This window comes from Phoenix dactylifera, chromosome 12, assembly GCF_009389715.1.
Source record: "Phoenix dactylifera cultivar Barhee BC4 chromosome 12, palm_55x_up_171113_PBpolish2nd_filt_p, whole genome shotgun sequence".
Classification (NCBI taxonomy): Eukaryota; Viridiplantae; Streptophyta; class Magnoliopsida; order Arecales; family Arecaceae; genus Phoenix; species Phoenix dactylifera.
This window is the reverse complement of record NC_052403.1, coordinates 4,054,281-4,074,811: the sequence shown is the minus strand read 5'-3', so window position 1 is coordinate 4,074,811 and position 20,531 is coordinate 4,054,281. Positions and strand designations below refer to the sequence as shown.

The window sequence follows — 20,531 nt, the reverse complement described above, 5'->3', positions numbered from 1 at the left end:
AGTTATGAGTATTTTATTTTATAAAAAAACAGACGCTTCATAGAGTTCGAATATGGATGCATCGATTCAATAAAATCAAAGAACAGCAAGTATCGAAGTGCTCTGGGCAACTCTTTTTTTTTGGCCCATGGGATACTTCTAGAGTGACAGGCTATATAAGAGGCCATTAAGTCCGCGACTCCGTTAGCTTCTCTAAATGCATGCCTAGTCCGAAAGACCACTTCGTCACTCATCATAACTTAAATATCTCGAAGTAGGAGGTACACGTGTTCAGTCTTAGCCAACTTCTCAACAGCATGCGCAGAAACAAAAAAAAAAAGAGGTTTTGGTAGAATGATATTTCTTTGTATATCTTACAAAAGTTTAAAAAAGAACAATCTCTAGATGTTTTTGAGGGCCAACCATTGTCGGGCTTGGCTGAGCCTTGTCTGAGGTATGTGCTCTCCATGCAGGTGATTTCAGGTTGGAGTGGATCAGAATTGGAAGCCATGTGCAAAAAAAAAAAAAAAAGAAAGCATTGAAGGTGACGGATGCGTCTTCAGTGCTGCTTTTATGGTCTCAGTTTGTCGCTTGAGGTTGGAATTATGTGGATTGGATCGGTGTTGGAAGGCAGGTGAATAAATGCAAGCGTTGAAGGCGAGAAAAATGCTTCTCGAGTGCTGTCTTTTAAGGTCGATCTCAGTGCGTCAATGGGCGGTACGTTCGAGTTTATCACCTTGTCTCCTCCCGCATGGTGGTCACTCTTTCAAGAATTACCAAGGATCCAAAGGGATCAAGAATCGAGTTACCGGTCAAGGATTGGTAAGGTAAGATGGATGCTTTCTTAGTACTGTTACAGTGTTCATCAATCCTTATCCCAGCTTGGTTGAGGCTTTCTTTGACGTGTCATGACAATTCCATTCTAGGACTGATGCAAGCCTTCTACATGGTGCATGCTTGTGTAATTTTTGCATTAAAAATGTGAAGAATTCTGCTTTTCTTTTCTAGAAAATGGAGTCGGAATGCTACCGTCTGAATCCTAACCCCATGTCTTCTTTCAGCCATTAAAGGGTGCTAACCGACTGATTTAGTGCATTCAATTTTTCCAAAACATTTAATCTTCAAAAACAAAAGAATTCCAAACATTTCATATTCAGGCACATCAAACATTCATCCTTGCAGATGGCAGATGATATGAACTCACACTTTCCTCTTCCCCTGTTTTAATGACCAAAATTAACATCTCATGAAATTCAGAACATTAAACCCAATAGGGATTGTCAATAACTCTAACCTGTTGCTAGATAGACAGGTTTTACATAAGAAAAAATCAAAGTCGTCCTTTTTAAATTTTCCTCTAGCATTTTACTCCTCTCCTCTGTTGAACAAAATTATCGTATGATCAAGATATTCAAGGCCTATTTGGTACTTTTTTTTTCCTATTTTTTAAAACAGAAATAAGGAATTCAATGTAGAAAATATGTTTTGTTATCATATTTTTATTTTTTTAATAACTTTTATTATTTCTAAAAAAAAGTGAAGGTGAAAAAATTCACTTCTAATTTTTTTAAAAGTAAGTTTTTACCTTTCTCTTTCCAACCTCTCTCCTTCCACCCAATCTTGTTTCTAGCCTTATTATTCCTGCCCTACCACATTGGCTCCCTAGATTTTATTGATTATTTCTCTGCTCGATGCCGAGCTATCCCTCATCTCTTATCGTGTCGCTGGCTCCATCCCTATTTTTTTCCCCCGCCGCTCTCTCGATTGCCTCTCCATCTGATGTCAAGATTTTCTTCGTTCTTTTTCAAACATATTTTCTATTGTCAAAAATATGAAAAAAATAGAATTTCAGTTTCTATATTTTTTAAAGAAGAAAAATGACAATGACACCAAATGCAGCCTCAATCTTCTTTTTTTTTCACCTTTTTTTGTTCTTTTTGATACAATCTCTTCTATTAATCTTCGATTATATTATAATAATTGGCGGTTCATAGCCACTCTTTTCCTTTACATTTCATATATATTGTTCGTCCTAATGAGATGGCTACTATTTATTGGATGAAGGGGGATTATCAGACATGAGAAGGTTAGTTCAATCTTCTTCTAAAAATATTCCAGCTAGCTATGTATCTGGGCTAGCTGGGCAAGCACAACAGTTAACAGGGCCATTTGTTATTAACCCATCTGTAAACAATTCCATCATCTTTAAATATTCTAATAAGAACTTACGAATATGATTGGTGCCGTTTAGCTTTTGTTGCAGACGGATTTTATATGAAGTACATAGTAAAATTGAATGAGGCTCTCTACTATAAGAAAAAGTAAAAATCAAATGAGATAGTAAAAAGGGGTGGAAATGGGGCTCGTGGGGCCTAGATGGGGCAAATTATCTTTGTATTTGATCTTCACTGGAATTTTTCAGCCTGTTAAATAATGGACTTTTAATAGGCCTTGTTACCAAGCCTAACCAGCACAATGATATCAAGCATTAAATTTTTCTAAGGATTATTACTCTGAATGAAGGAAAAAAATAATTTGTCAATTATGATATTATCAAGAATAATCAACTTTTGGCCAATAAAACAAAAAAAATATTTGCTTCAATTAACAAGGTGCAACAAGCCTTATGTTGAACTAGAATTTCCATGGATCATTAGGATGAGGTAGACCTGGGCCAGGCTATGCGTACCAGCTAAATCGTTTCATGGGCTTAGAGAATTGGAAAGAGTGCGTGCTACGTTCAACTGATATTGACCAGCGAGCTGGATTGGTTTGGCTATTTCTTTCTATTGAAAAGGGGTTAGTAGCTCTCATTTCTTTTTACTTTCTAAGCAAGGGTTGGAAGCTATTCCCGTGCACTCGCTTTCCTCTCGCAGTAGGATGCCAATTCCGCCTATTAAGTAATCTTTTTTTTTTTTGTTTTGTTTGTTACAGGAATCCACCAACAAAGAGTTAATCTTGCTTATTGTATCTCTATCGATTGAATAAATGCGAGAATTTTTCTTTACTTTACCTCTTTCGTTTTTTTTTTTTTCATCCAAATTTCCAACCCAAGCTCTTTTTATTTAAATTTGTTTTATTAACATTGAATTCATATTGGCACTGGTGCAAGGAAGAAATATAATTTGATCGTAGATAAATTGATCTTACCGGTAGTAAATCTGAAACTCTCGGCTGATGGCTAGGGACGCAAGGAAAGAAAAAATCGGACACCTATTTTCATATGCTCTCCTCTAAAATGGAATGGATCTACTCATATGCCCAATATACCCGCTGCAATATTCATTGGATTGATGCTACTTTGGCACCGATTGACCTACCTCGGTCCTTGGTAAAAAGAGGTGGGCTCTTTAAACACTTTAAAAAGAGACTGGTTTTGTGTCGCCTGGGAAACCATGGGCTAACATCAGTTTTATCTGAAAAGCTTGGGGCTGGGCCTCAAATCCCAGCCAGTCCATTAACTGCCGCTCTCATGAATTGCCGAAGTTTTTGTTGGGTACTCCATTAATGCCCTGTTAAATGTACACTAGTTCTCTTGCTTTCAGAGACATGTATCGTTGCATTAGATCTCGTCTCTTTGGTAGTCGGGTTGATTGACCAAATGAAAAGATTAGTAGAATATGTTCTTAGAAGGGACAACCCTACGAAGCTCACAACTAGTTCATCAGAGCAAGTTACTTGACACACCACCCTTCACCTTTCGGTCACCTTTTGAGCTGCGGTCAGAATACTGACTAATGACATGGTTGATTAATGCCACTGGCCACAATCCTTCACTCCATTCACCACTAGAAAGCTATCAAATCTTTACAGTCCTATCTCCTTCAGTTGCAAAGGTCATGCACGCTTGAAATGAGAGAGGGCCACGTTCCAATCTTTTTGAGGAGTAAGGTCCTTCCAAGGGACTCAAAATGGAGATCAGAGAATATTAGTGGTCTCGCATCTCAAGTGGAGCCACAGAGCAAATCAAAATCTCAGTGGGACAAGGAAAAGCAAAGATATTTCAAACTTATGTTGCTCTAAACTTTCACCTAGACAAAAATGAATCCGATCCTTCCACCCATAACCATTTCCAGTTGCAAGAGCTTGAAATTTTTTAAGACTGGACTTGTGAGCCACCCAACCGTGTAATCTGCGTTACTTCTACGTCATGATCCTGAAATTGTCTCAAAAGTCATGGACTGGCATTGCTAAGGAATCTATCTACCAGATAGCTGAAACATGATTCCAAGATTTAGACTTGGGAAGCAAAAAATCTAGTAGAAGTCAGTGCGGTCGCACGTGGAAAACTACTGCTGAAGATGCCGCAACCAACGCTGCAACTACATACCTGTCAATAGAATTTAGAATGTTTAGCTGCACTAGAAGCATCATAAGTCCTAGATTCTAGTCAATATTACTGTAAGTTTCATAGAAAACAAGTAGGCTTCCTTGCTTTGAATTCAAGGAGGATAAGGATGACTTGTTATCATTGATTGTGAGAAGATGTTTATTAAGATTATTCTTTGGTTTGGAGTACAAGTTGATGCAAGAAGGTGGTCCACTTTCTTCTAATCATAAGTTAGGTTTGAAAGCATATCTACCATCATCCGTTTTCAAAGTCAATTAGTTTGTTCATTCTCCTTGCACAAGCAAAGGTTTTGACATCTTTCCTCCCTATGCTTTCTTTCCCCTAAAAATCCGTTTGCCTAAAACCCGCTTTACGGGCCTAACTATAGTACACGGGTCGGGCGAGAGCCCAACGCCATGGCCCACTTAGAGTTACCCATGACCATTTATGTACTATGCTATTTTTACATGAGAAATTAAATAAGATGCATTTGTTGAAAAGTGTATATTATTATTTCAAAGGATATTTGTTTTACTTTGTGTTTTCATTTTTTTATTTTTTATATGAGCAGTAGGTATTCCTCCCATCAAATTAGATAATGATAAATATGACAACATCTCATCATCTTGCACAGCATTATATTGTACAATACTCAAAGCAAACACTATAATCTAATATACTAACACTATAGAAAGTATATGTCGCCAGCAAACATATGCTTATTAGATAAAATAAGAATAAAGCATACGACTATAAGGAATATGCATATTGCAATATTTGTAATAAAAAAACCAAAGAAAAAAGAGAAAAGAACAAAATTATAATATATTTTTGTAGTTCAGTCTGTCGATCTTTGTCCACGAGCAGACATGCCGTAAAACTTTCTTATGTAAAAAATTAGAGATTAATAGAGTATAAGATTTTTTTATAAATCCTAGCTTTCAATATAACATTTAACTACTTGTTTATTTTAGGATTACAAAAAATATATATATAAGAGTACATTAATTTGTATTTAAATGGTATCCTACAATAATTAAGTTAGTTTGGCCGCGGAGACTCTGCCTTTATACCCTGGCTAGCCCAAATAAAACGTGCATGGTGAATTGGAGGATCTTTTTCTGGGGTGGAGGAAAAGGATCTCCATTTTAGCTTTCTATGGCCTATAAACTCCACACATAATGATACGGAAACAAATTCATGTGGAACTGCAGCAGCCACCTTTTTTGTGAAGAATATTTTAAGCAATCTAAAGGAAGAGAGAAGTGACCGATAACAGAAAGACTTGGATCAAGATTGTGAGACATGCCTTTGTGATACTTTTTCCGAGGTGTGAGGAGGGTTAAAAGTCCCACGCATTCATTAAAATAAGCTAAAAAATACAAGAAAAAGTTGAACTTACAAAAGCATGCTTTAGCGATACTTTTGGACTTGAAAAGATGAGCATTTCTACCGGTGAATTAGATCTTGAGGCAGACCAATACGAAAGACAAGGTTTATAATGTGCATGTAACAATCCAACATCTAATCCAAAATAGTTAGCTAAAAATCTATATAAGTATCCAAAATTTATCCAGTAAATAACTGATGCGAGATTAAATACACAATCGCACGGATCCTTACATACTCTCTTTGTTTAAGTCACAACGTTCTCATTAGACTAAGGATTCAAAACTATTCAAATCTAATCATAAGCACCATAATCGGTCCATGGTCTGTTCCAATAGTTTTATGATGCAGTGTCCTCTAGTATACATAGGCTATGGGTTGGGTTCGCTCTGATACTATTTGTAACAGCCCAAGACCTCATTCTAAATAGCTAGCTGGGAGGTATTATTTAAGTTTCTTAATTCTATATAAATACCCAAAATCTTTTCAGCGAATAACTGATATAAGGCTAAACATACGCCCGCACTGGTCCTCACAGTATGCTTATGAATATATTTTTCTAACTAGTTAAGGTGTAAACGAGGCCTTGCTAAAGGTATGTCTCACCAAATGAGCCTAAAAAAGGGGCATTCCATTGCTAAAAATTAGGACATGAATCTGTTGCCATGACATTTGTTTGCATATTTTTCTCAAAAGACATACATTCTTTACATATCAGATATTTGTAGGGTCCATGAGTTATCTAAAGGAAGGAGAAAGAACAGGCTCCAAGAAATGAAATCGGTTTCCGACATCACATGTGACATAAAGTCGCCTAAGTACGAAAAGCTACATCAATCTCCCCAGATGAATCTAGGAATCATATATAATAATACAGAAGAATAGCACTCTTGCTTTCGCTTCCCTTTCTGACCTTATTCTATATATCTCAGGAAGGAAATCTTCAAGTAGGATGGATGCACATGAAAACAGTGGAAAGAAAAGGGCATTATGTCATTTTTAATATTTGCTCATGTTTAATATTTTGCCATTTGGAAAGGGATATGCTGCTCTCTTAGAGTTCTAGATCTTCACCCTCAGACCTCCTTTCAGAACTTTTATATAAAGTGGAGACTTGGAAATTTTTCAAAACAATTTCAGCCTATTATTCTCATGTTGTTCGTGGCGACGATCTGGGCTGTTTGGCAAGAGATAAATGCTCAAATTTTTCTTAACAAGCAATCCTCCATCACTTCTTCTATTGCTTATGCTGGTCTTCAAAATTTCAATGAGTTGTCTATTCTATGCAATCAAAAAAAGCTATCGACTTTCAAGAGAATTTGGAGCAAAACCAAAAGTATTCTCTACTTTCTTACTATGGTTTGATTTTGATTGGAGTTCTTATTATTCATCTCTTTGTCTCTCTAACTAAGCACGTTCTCTCTTCTTAAATATAAATTCTTTTATCTTTAATAATAAAAGCTGGGTGGCTCCTTCTAGCCTCTATATATGATCAAAAAAAAAAAGGAAAAATGTTCATGTTTCCATCCCCAAAGAAAGACATATACTTATTATCTCTTAGTATATACTATGAGAACCTGACCATGCTGAGAGCCTTAAATTATTGGTCTCCACTCTCAAGTTGAGCCTAACTCCGATGCCCATTTCCCAATCTTAGGAAATTTATCTATACCTAATCATCAGTTCTTTTAGAACAATCTATAAGATAGTCAAACTTAGGCTAGCGATCATGCTTGATGCCGTAATCACACAGCTTTGTATAGAAAGAGAAAACAAATGCATGGGAGTAGCTCAAGAGTGAAAGGTAGCCATCATAAGCCCCTAGAAAAGAAAGTAAACCAGTCAAAACTGGTTAGTCAATATTTTACAAGTATTGATTCTAGCAAGTCTACATCATTAACAAAGTTGCTGGTGTAGGATTCACATTTGCAGTTTCTCTACTAAAAACATGTAGATTCTTCCAAGTTAGAAAATGCACCTTACAATAAATTATTGATCAAACCCTTCTGTAGTGTTTCTCCAGAGAACAGAACCCTAATATAGCTTCATGAATGGACTAGTCAAAGATGCAGGCAACCATAGTGGTCATGTTTTATATTACAGAGAATTAGCTTAGGAACGAAAATTTGATATTAAAATCACTAATTGAAAAGGGAATGAAACAGTCGTTTGCAAAACTCAATATTTTATGTGCATTACTTTTTAATCATATGCTAATAGTAATATCTCTAGATTGTTATAAATGGCTACCTGTAATTCGAAACATCGAATTCCAACTTCCATATGAAACATCGAAGCAGCTGGAGTAGTCCATATAGAAAATTCACGTGTACTCTTGAATTGCTTTGGTTGGCTACAAAACATGGCCATAGTATGACTATTTAGAGTTTTTTTTGATTGCCTATACTTGGACATCCGAACTAAGTTTTGGTTGGCCACTTCAAGTGTTCGGTTGGGTTGAAGTGAAGCTGAACTGAGTTCCCATTTGGCCGCATTTAAAAGAGGAAAAAAAACAAAGTCAGAAATAGGGAAACCCATTCAGTGAACTGGCCTCCTGCTTCGCCCATTTATATCTAACTAAACAGGCTCTATATACGAGTGAGATGGGATCCGTTGCATTAGTTCTGATATGTGTATCTCGACCACCTAAGTTCTAGGTAGCAACCAGCAGGTATGTAGGCTGGTTGAATGCTTCTGAACTAACAAGCAGACGTCTGAGAGCTAAAGAGCTGCAATCTTTAATGAGAATTTGTGTAGGATCAGCCTCACCAACCAGAGATTACCTTGAGGATTCATTTGGTTCGTGGAAAGAGGAGAGGAGAAAGTGTGGTCAAACAGAAAAATGAGAAGATGCTTTATATTTGGTTAGAATGTTCATTTCATAGAAATAACATTTCTATATTTCATAAAAAAACAAAACCTATATAGAATATAGGAAAAATCTAATTTTCACCACCTGAATATTAGAATTTTTTTAAAAAAATATCTTTGAGCTTTTGATATAATGCAACAAGATTTTTTTCTTTATTAAGAATATAATAAGTATTTTATATAATTTTTTAAAAAAAGTAGATAGTTAATTACATATAAGTCTCTCTCGAATATGTTACTTTTTTATAATTAACTAAATATGTAAAAATTATTTTTTCATACATCATATATACAAGTATCAGCATCACAGGACAAATATCTCAGTGAAAATTCTTTCCAACCTAATTGAGTCCTGAATTTTTGGGAAGCTGCCCTTGTGGAACGAGGGTCGAAGGGTTGCATCATGAAGACTTGGATTTTAGAGACTCGCCCAATAATAGCCTATTGGACCCACCTATAATAGCTAGTTGATAATTATCGGAAAGCAAACCGGATAGCTGATATGTAGGGTCGAGGGATTTGGATGGGCCTTCTGTAGTTGCATCCAATCCAATAAAGCTGGTTTTTATTTTCCAAAAAAAACCGATGAAGGATTATCAAGAAGAAGATTAGGTCTGGACTTCTTGTTATTCATAAGAGACACTGTAGTGTGAATGAAAGCACAAGGACAAGGAATAACAGCTTCAATTATATTTATAAATTGAAAAAAAAATTCCCATCATTGAGCAAGCTCTCCTCAAATTTCTTCCTCCCCTTAATTTTTACAAGATTACGAGAGGAGCGTGCGTGTCTCATGTGCAATGAGAGTAATACTTTTATGATGAATTATTTGCCCATTAAGAATTTTTCATTTAGTCTGATATAAACATATCATGCAGAACAATCAAATGGTCCAATTAATGTTGAAACTTGTCGAGTAAAAAGAAAACTAGAGATGTATTAGAGATTTATTGAGGCCATGATTATTTTTATTTCATAAAATTTATTTTCTTTTCTCGAATCTTTTACATACTATGGTCAAGGATGACGGATGCATGACAAACGATAGCGTGCATGCGTTCGTCAATCTTTTTGGCACCATCTTCTTCTTATTTAACTGTAGAAGTCTTTCGAGGGATCATGGTCACCCTAATCGTCAGCACTCATGTGAAGTCGTCTTCTTTTTTTTTTTTCTTTCTTTTTTTCATTATCACTCATCATGCCCAAGCTGCCTCCAAATCCATTTCCTCCCCCAATCACCACCATGGATCTACACCCACTTATATCTCCCCATATGCCATGGTAAGTACTGGACACCAATCAATGGACGACAGCCCTTTGCTTTCTTTACTTAGAATGTGTAAGTTTGTATGTGGGGATGATGCATGAATCTCATCACCTGATCACACTTCCTTTCATATCCCCATACATTGTTTTGGTTGCTGATAGATCCTCTTCCTTTTACTTCTAATTAGAATTAGCAAGCTGGCCTCGAACTTTCCACGTCCTCGCCCTCCTTTTTAGGATCCAAAGTAATGACAAGTACTAATCCAACTTTTAGCTGGAAGATTAATTGCACCCTAATCCATGATGGAGCCCACCCGCGAGAATAGAGGCAGCAACCTAACTGGGTTCGGCTTTCGGCGGTTCTAGTAGAACCACATGGATTACCACCAAATATGTGGATTAGTGAAAGAAGCCAAACAATTGGATCAGGAAGAGAATTTCGTTCGGTAGGAGAATGAAACTTTAGTCCAAGTTGCTCTTGCCCGCAAGTGAGATGATCAATTAAGTACTCCAAACATTGGAAGACCTACCAATGACAAATCAGTAACAAACGTGTCTCTAATGTCTTGGAAATTGCTATCTTTTCTTCATAGAGTAATGCTTATCCGTTAGGTGGGAGTATGCATATTAGCTACGCTTGAAAGTGATGCATGGTGAAACCATAGTTACCACTTTGCAGTACTACACTGGAAATTTTTGTTTGACAAGTAATCAAGTTTTGCCACCTATCTTATTTAACCTTAAGCAAACTAATTATTCACATCAAAAACAAATTACATCCTTTCTATCCTTGCAGCCTTCTCTACCTAGCCAACCAGCTAGCTTCTTCTAAGGTAATTAGCTTCATGAACCATGGTTTCTCCATTTACATCTCTCTCCGATGAATTAATCTAATTACCTAAAAACAACACTATATACTAAACATTATTTCTAATTAGTCGGGGCATGTTTAATTTGAATGTGCCACTTGTGTGGCGTGGGAAAATGCCACCTCTTGCTTCGGAACATTCGAGCTATGATCAATGGTGGCATGACTTTTTAGGTCAAGTACGTGTTTAGAGAATCCAAGAAAATTGTGGATTAGGTGGAGAGAGGGAGTTGTCTAGAATACTTCGAGACTTGTTATTTTCTAACATTCTTATATGTATCCGTGTTAGAATGGTATAAATCATCTATTTTAGAAAAAAAAAATCTCACTAGCGTGCATGACCGTTCTATATGATCCGGCTTATCCCCTCCCACACTTTCCAACTTTTTTGGCCTTCCACGTGTCGATCTTGACCCAGGCAAAACGCTGTTATCCCCCCTAATCCCAACTAACCAATCCCGCGGGGCTCCATTAAAATAACATAAAAATTAAGGTTGTAAGGGCTCTCTTGAAAATTTGTGAAGGCATCTTTATACGGACAGCTACCTTTCTTGTCCTTTTGTCGAACACGTAAAGTCTAGCCTCGATTAACTTGCTCCGAGCGGACACTGTAATGAGATCCCAATCAACCCACGTCAAGCAGCCATACAAAAATCCGGCTCCCAGGACGACACGTGTCCAGAACTCCCTGAAGCTCCCAACAGATGTCCACGTCATCTTGGACCCGTCTTCTGGACCGTCTTTCCTCGGGACAAGCGCAAGCCCACGTGGCAGGCCCAATTGGCGCGAAGCCCAACAGCTAATTCCATTCATATCCCCAGCGGCCCACCCCGCTACAAGACAAAACTGTGCGACGATAAAACAGAGCCCCACATCCTCTTCTCCCAGAACTTGCAGCTCCCGTGCCTTTCCCCACCTTCCCTTCTTCCTCCCTTCACACCCATCCCCTTTCCCTTCTTCCTAGCGGAACCACGGTGCAAAACTAGCTGTTCTTAGCTGAACGTCACCGCCTGGCCATGTCGAACCACCCTACGACATCGCTGCCGCCAGGTTTCCGGTTCCACCCGACCGACGAGGAGCTCATCCTGCACTACCTCAGGAATCGAGTTTCTTCGCTACGGTGTCCCGTGTCCATCATCGCAGAGGTGGATATCTATAAGTTTGATCCATGGAACCTCCCTGGTTAGAAGTCACTCACTGCGCTTGAATTCTTGCATGCCATGTTTTCTTCCGTGTTTTTAGTATTGACATGGTTCTGTGGAATTGTTTTTGCGAAGCCAAAGCGACGTTCGGGGACCGCGAGTGGTACTTCTTTAGCCCGAGGGATCGCAAGTACCCCAACGGGATCCGGCCAAACCGGGCAGCTGCGTCGGGGTACTGGAAGGCGACCGGGACTGATAAGCCGATCGTTTCGAGCGAAGGGAATGGGAACATTGGGGTGAAGAAGGCCCTGGTGTTCTACAAGGGAGGCCGCCCAAGGGGGTCAAGACTGGTTGGATCATGCATGAGTACCGACTCGCTGAAGCCCTGAACAGTAAGAAGAGTTCCAGACCCATGAAGCTTAGAGACTCCTCCATGAGGGTAAGACTCTCCTCCATGAGATCCTTGCGTTGATCAAAGTGTCCTTGTAGGGAAGAAAACAGGGGACCGAGTTTCTAAGGATGATAACTACATATTCCATATGGTCTGTACTGGTTTTAAGTATATCAGATATTCCCCCAGCTAAGAAATAGATAAATCTTCAACCGAAAACAAGATTAATAAGTAAAAGAACTAGATTTAACCCATTTTCTAGAACAGAAAGTTCTGCTTATCTCATCAGCAAGATGTCCCATAAGTATTTGATATGAGTGATAAACAGGAAAGTATAGAGTGCAATTCCTCTGTTTTATCATGGCATGCTTTGCTCCTTGTCCCATGACTTCTCTGTTTCTGTTGCAATTCCAGTTGGATGATTGGGTCCTCTGCCGAATCTACCAGAAGAGCAACTACACCTTGTCGACGGAGCCAGAACAAGAGGACTCAATTGTGGAGGAGGTCTTCATGCCAAGCTTCACAAACACCACACCACAGAGCAACCCTCCCAAGCTGCCCAAGTCCTGCTCTTTGACCGAACTCCTCAACAATGTAGACTTCTCTGCGTTATCCCAACTCCTGGAAACCCCGCCTGACATGCCGAATTTAGAACAAGTTCCAATTGTTTACCCAAGTTCAAACCAAAACTTAAAGAATAGCAACAGCAGCAGCGATGCCAACAACCTTTTAGCTCAACAGCTCTCGCAGGCAGAATCCCCTGTTTTGCCTGCTGAGAACAGCCTGAAACGCCAGTGGACAGTTGATGGTTGCTTAGAAGATGGCAGCGAACTTTCCCACCCGTCGAAGAAGCTCGTTAATTCAAGCATTTTTACCAGCTTCCTCAACCAGTTTGATGGCCCGCAAAACAATTTGTTAAGCAATCCTTTTTTCAATCAGCAACTGCTATTGAACTCTCACTTGAAATTGCAGTGAGGTCATGGCTATCAGCTGAATAGAGGATTGTAAAACATGACATGGAAAGAAAAGGAAAGACATGAAAGCTCTACTAGTTGGTGGTATTGGCCCTTATTTTGTATAATTATTCTGTGTGGTTTGAAGAGGGCATGTTTAGAGAGAGAAAATTGTGGGCTCAGATAGTGTCCAAAAGAAGATGCCAATGAGTGCAAGTTAGAAAAGTTACAAAATTCTTGAAGACATGGTAATGGCTGAGTTAGAGGAGTGGGATTGTACATATTATATGTGGTTTGGAATAGAAACTCATGTTGTCATATTCTTCAATAAAGCTCAGAGGATGATGCTATGGGAACTAAAAATCTTTAGACATATCCAATTGCATGGCAGATGCCTTTAGTCCTATGTTGATGGGTCACGAATAAATGATACAATAAGTGTACAAGGAATCTATGGCAATCCTTATCCAGAAGACCACTACTACATCGATCTTACTTTGGAATCATCGGAAGACGGGGGTGGGTTCACATCCCTTGGAAGGACAAGAAGAAATACTCTCGAGCTGGTCAGAGGATTCTATAGGAATCTGGAATATTGTATCAAACATCAATACGCAAATCAGTTACTTATCCTCTGTCTCTTGCAAATCCAAAATAAGTAAATGTTATATGGAAGAGATATTCTTTATCGAAAAATCTTTGATGTTTTTGAATGCTTGTCCTCTTCCAAGCATATACTATAATAAATCACCGCATAAGAGAAAAGCGGACGCACAAATAAGCAAAGAAAAACTGGTTTCTACTAAAATTTCTATTATACTCGCAATACAAAATCTGAGGGACAAAAGCATAGCAAAAAGGCTGTGGCGGCGCATCAAGTTTACCTATTCTATGGATAAGGGTGGATGAGATGGACTACTAAATTTTTTCTGGATGGTTAACTTCATCGCTTGCTGACCCGGTGCAGCTTCCTCATTAGAGACAATAGTTCGTTGTTCTTAGTTTTTTGGAAGTCCTCTCCATGCTCTCAATATTATAAGTATTTGATCGGAAGAAACAGAAGCGTTTTCATGCAATGAGCAAAGGGTTTAAAACAATCAGGAAGCTAAGAATGATGTCACAGGCTCGTAGTTTGACTATAACTATCAGCAGACAATATTCCAATCAACTTCAAATTATAAAAAAAAATGCTTAAAGCGAAGGAAACAAGGATGAAATGAAATGCCCCACCATGTGACATATGTCATCTATGAGCTTATTATAGATTATCTCTGCGCCTGCCATAGATATCTAATTAACAAATTCATCATGGGTTGTATCTGTCCTTCAGAGAAGAAGCTTATCACGACTGGATAGATTCCTCTCTCATAGGTACCCTACGTGGGGCACTGAGTCATCAATATTCTTTGCCTCAATCATGCCTAACGCGGTTAAGTTTGACTGGATCAAGCCAGTATGATCTCAACAAATCATCCAACAAATTGTTCATGTCAGGCATTGAGAATCAAACAGTTGTTTCCATCATGCCCAGTGGAAGGCAATGTCAATGTAATAAAAAAACTGCAGAAAAAATAGTTGGTGTCACACATACTCTGTAGTTGAAGATGAAAGTTCGCTGCAGAAAAATAGTTATTGTCACACATACTCTGTAGTTGAAGATGACAAGTTCTTTCTGAGGTGGAGACACATCCAGATGAAAAATCTAATCAGTGTTTCTTTGTCTTCCTTCATCCTCTACATGTGGATAACAGAGGCCAACGTGAATGACATTGTGACTGGATTATCGCATGGAACAATAAGTTTAGATGTGGATAAGCTCAATTCAGACCAATGCTCTCATGAGGGTGGCTACATTATCTAGTATAACGATGCTAAGATATCATTATCTTTGCATCGATGAAATCCTCTATGTCATTAGCTATTATAATCCAAACTGGATCTAGCAGCTCCTTTTTGTTTTTTGTTTCGAAAAATTTGAAAGATGTGCAAATTAATAATTGCTGTATTTTGTTCTGGAAAAAGGTTAAAGATCACATAACTCAACTAGGTCACATAATAATTGGTAGTTCTTCAATTTACAGGTGCCCAACAACTAGGTTAGCTTGTTCTGATAGAACATGAGGTTTGAAGGCTAAGAATAGTGCCTTTAAACAGTATTGTGCAATGACCCAGAGCCTCACAAATATACCATCCAAGAAGTTATATTTTGGGTTTCTTGGTCCTAATAAATATTCAAGATCTCATAAGCATAGAACAAATGTGAGACTAAGACTAGCCAATAAGTTATATTTTAGGTTTCTTGGCCTTACATAAGTATGTAAGATATTTTCGGTGTGGAACTGATGCGAGACTAAGTACACACCTATATGGATGCTCACATATTCCTTCATTTTAAGGTCTAGCATCCTCATTAAGCTAAGGATCTAAATTCAATCACAAATACCATGATCGGCCAATAATTGTTCTCAAAAGAATTTGTGTTGCAATATCCCTTAGTCCATATAAACGGTGGGCCAGATCTGCTGTGATACTATTTATAACGACCTAGAACTTCTTCCAAAAAGCTCACCAAAAAAGTTATATTTTTGACTTTTTAGTCCCACACAACCTTCCAAGGCCTCCCCAATGCGAAACTAGCTAGATACACACATGCATAGATTCTGAAATATTGTTTACCTACAAGTTAAACACAATCGGGAAGAGTAATTTTACCTTAAGATTTTGACATGCAACTCTTCATGTATAGAACATTAGTTATTGGCCTCGTTTAGGCTTTAGCTTCTGGGGTTTTGGGCTCTAATGCAATCTTGCATTATGTGGATGGCTAGGGTGTTTGTGGGTATGGGTTGCAAGCCTCCCTTCCGACTTTGTTGTTGTGACTCTTGTAGTTTATGATACTTGCACTTGATATCACATGTTTATATAACATCATAGACAGTTGAAAAAGGAGCAAATTTTTTCCAGATACCTAGGCATCAAATCTAACTGCACATATGGATAGTCCAACTCAGACATGAACTTTATCTTAACTTTTGTAGCCTCATTAGTCACCAATCTCAAATTGAGAGGCTGCGGATTAGAATCAAAACAACAGGTAGCAAGTGCACAAACCGTTTATTCTTTTAAAAATCCAGAATACATGATAAAGTGGTTCAAGAGAAAGAAGGAATAAGTTTTTTCAGTATGATCTCTACCTAACAACCTGATAATATGAAACATATGAAGCCGGCAGTGTTCACAGTGGCATTGACTATAAGATGACTTGCCGTGGCATGCAAAATGATAGGTAATTGACAAGTAGGGTTGTCATGTTCAATTAATCAAACAAGTAGTGCGCAAGTGTTAACAAAATTTCTAGTCATGCAAGCAATCAAGATATCAAAGCAAATGACTCAACCAAATCACAATGTCGTTTTGCAGCACAAGGCATAAACTCCCAACAAGAACACCGAATGGAGTTCGAAACCATAGAAAAAGATTAGGACTAATGCCTCAGGCATTGCAGCAAACACGCTATATGGAGTTCCAATCCACAGAATATGATCAAGGCTAATTTAGCATAATATTCGCTTTACACAGCAAATTTTAGACTCGCACCAATTACAATCGTAGTTTTTGCAAACAAGATCTGTGGGGTTCCATTTAGAACACTGCTTGTGCCTCACAAATTTGCTTTGGATACTCCAACAGTATAAAAAATGTTGTGCATTATTTGCTTTGGATACTCTCCTTGTGAAACCTGTTCAAGGTGTTGTCAGGGGTGTCATCACAAACTTGGCATTCTATTCCATGCTTAGTTAAGATTGGAAAAGGGCCAGCTTGCCATTACAGCGGCAGCATGCCATGTGAATTGAGTTTAAAGGTGGAATGGTGCTGAAGAAACACGGAAAGAGTGCAATTATTGATATTTTAAGAAAACAGAGCTGCAGACAGGATGGCCAGCACAAACCTACACTCAGGTGGCACATGAGAGCAGGTGGGGTTGAGTGCTTCTAGGCACTTATGAGTTTGAGTTTGATCCATTAACTCATTGACAAGGATGCAACCAAATTTTAGGTCAAGGGGATCGAAACGACGTCGAACTGTGAATTGGAATAAACCAATGTCAACAGTACGTTTGCCATGTTTTCATTGATTGCTACATCTGCACATCAAAAGTATGTGATTCATGATTCTCATATCAAGAATGGTGCCTCAACTATAAAATTGAAGGGCCATTCATTTATCAAAAGGAGATAGAAGGGCTGGGATCGTCGCGATGAGAAAAACCAGACTCCAACTTGGGGTGTATAAGCAGTGATGTAAGGCCCTTCTCTTGCATCCGCTTCTTCCTTATCACGCCAAGTTAACTAACTGATGCTGGAAAGCAATGCATTAAGAGTTTGGTCAGTGGTCCAAATTAGACTATTATAGCTTAGTAGAAAATAAAATCCATTAACAAGTGCAGCAGTCCAAGCTGGAACACAGATCTTCTCTCTTTCCACATCGAGGCTTGGGCTGCATTTAGACATGGGTCCTTAAACTATTCAAGATCCGTATATGTGGCCCGGGATTTGGACTGGGCCACTGGACCTGGCCCATCTAATATCTTCTCCCCAGCACAAACTGCCCCTGCGTCTGAGGGCTCGCCCGGCTTAGCCTAGCGTCTAGAGAGAGAGAGAGAGAGAGCTGGGCCATTTGGGCTGGCCCAGTTGCCCGGCTCATACAAAATATACATAAAAAGGTTAATTAAAATGGAAGTATTAAATTGAAACCGTAAAGATTTGCCTGATATGTTAGTGGATGAGGATTTCATGTCAATCTCTGTATGGTGTCGGGAGTCTACTCCTTGATTTGAAGCATGTCTCATCTTTTGGTGGACATTGATGAGAGTCACCATGACCATGACATGCTTGTACAAGTGTCTTGCTACGTATTATATAATTGGAGACACCTAACCTAAAATGGACGAAATGGTGCAATTCATGTTAAGCATTTGATTAATACCTCATTAAGTTGAGGCATGCTTAAGGTACACGGGCATGTACGGAAGAGTCACATGTATGCACGAGATTCATGCCTTTCCCACAGACGTACATCATGGACCGCACTTGATATTCGCTGTAGAATGAATGGTCCCCGATTTCAAACGTGGTCTGATAACACGCTTTTGTAGCATCATTACCTAGCTAGGACCAACATGCGTGTCATGTACATCGGTTGCAGCACATTTTTCCTGCTCTTCCATCATTGCGCTGCTTTAAAACGAGCTTCTGTTCTGGTGGAAATCAGACCGGCGACGGCAGTCTTATGCAGGGAAAAGAAGGGAGAAGAGAGAACTATAGATATAGGTGGAGGTTGATATCTCGGCTCTAGGGAGGTTTTGGTCGTGATCTTGGCATGAATAGGAGAGGTGGTGCCGCAATGAAACTTGGAAGAGAGCAGGGAATGGGGGTTGCTTGGCGGTGGTTATCCGCTAGGAGCATGGGAGGGTTTTGTAAATTCGGAGGCTAGGATTTTCTAGCCTCTAGTGAAATCAGAAAGGAGCTGGAGTCGATCTCCTTCTCCGATTGGCAGGCATTCTGCTCTAGGCTAGGATCGTTCGGAGACAAACCAGGTCAATAGACCAAACTTTTTTTTTTTTTGTGCTAAAGCGGGTATTTCATAAATCACGAGTACGAATATATCTAATGAAATCAATAAACAACAAATTACGAAGTGCCCGGGGCATCGCCCCCTTCCCTGTCCATAGGGTGCCTTCCGAGTGGTTAACTACTTATGTTGTCACTCAGTCAGCCGCCTTGTTGGCCTCTCGGTATACATGCTTGGCCTGGATGACCGGACCTTATTCAGGTGCTAGGTCAGGCCAGAGCGCCCAACCCTCACATGTCCAAATTTTTGAGGTCATTTTAGCAATGCGCCGGTATACTGTATTTGTAAGAGAAAAGATTGATAAGACGACATATCGACACATAACCAAATATCTGCTTGAGGACATACTAGCTAGAAATTGAAGTCAATAGAATATATGTTTTCAATATTGTTGGCAATATTTTATGTATAAATAGAATTGGAACTCAACCCATGCCTATTCAAGATTTGGTACGAGATTTGGGTTTGATAAGTCTACGCCAGGACACTTCTACTTAATTCTATTTGAATTTTTTCATTGGAGCTGCTATATTTCTTGTTCTTCAAATCGTTATCCAATTTTGGTTCTTATAGAAACATCAACTTCAAGTCCTTGCGAGTGTCTATTTAGTCACATATTTGTTATATATTGAATTTGGTTATATATTGGATATTTATATAGGATTAAGAAATCCAAATATAATTTTTAGCTAGTATTTTTGGACGATGTACTAAGTCATTACAAAAAGTATCAAGCAAACTTGATCCATAACCCATGTAGAGCAGAAGACACTATAGCATAAGTCTTTTCAGAGTTGGCTACAAGCTAGTTGTTGATTTTGAACAGGTAAAGCATGTGTTTAGCCCCAAATCTAGACATATATTATATAGATCTTGGATACTTAGATACGATCAAGATCTTAAATAATACTTTTCAGCTGGACTTTTTGAAAATATATTGAGAGTTCTTTTGTGGCTTTGAATGTATCACTATATTCACTAACCAAGAAACTCAAATTATACCTTTTGGCTAGTTTTTTTGAAAGTATACTTGGAAGTTCTTGAATGCATCACCCAATCTTGCTGGCTTTAAAGCGATCATCTAAAAGCACTGGGTGCCTATCTTGGCCAATCTCTTGCTATTTTGGCAAGCCGATGATGTCTATCACAATGGTCTTGCGCGAGGGAAAAACCAAGTCCCACACCTTCGTGCGTGTTGATTAAACTTATTTTTGGAATGAGAGGTTTGACACGAAGTTTAGAATGCCAAATGCTAATCTCTTTCTTAATTTCCAATAATGCATCTACAATCAAAGCCACTTTGTCTAGTGCTAAATGGTTTGAAAACATTTGGATCTCAAGTGGCTAAGGATTCAAGCCTTTCACCTTCATTATGGAGGACTTGTGGTAGAGAAGTGAAACACAGACTTATATGTGATGGGAAACTGAGATTAAGCTGATCATTGACTTGTGGCACATCAAATTGGTCTGCACGGGAAGCATAACTAGCCAAGCTAGGCTGAGCTCCACCTAATCCAAGTTGTTTTATTAGTTCACCGAACTTGTCACGAGCTAAAGTACGTACTATATACAATATCAAAATACTCAAGCCATTAATTTTGAACGTCAATAACTTGTACCAACTTATTATCAGTCAATATAATGATTAAAGAAAAAGTTTGAAATTCAAAAGGGTAACCACACACGCGGGGAATTTTGGTCCGGAAAACCA

The 20,531-nt window shown here is 38.6% G+C and overlaps 1 pseudogene; it reads left to right on the top strand.

The window, feature by feature from the left end:
• Positions 1-11,590: 11,590 nt before the first annotated feature.
• LOC103705993 lies at positions 11,591-13,562 on the top strand (annotated as a pseudogene).
• The last annotated feature ends 6,969 nt before the right edge of the window (positions 13,563-20,531 follow it).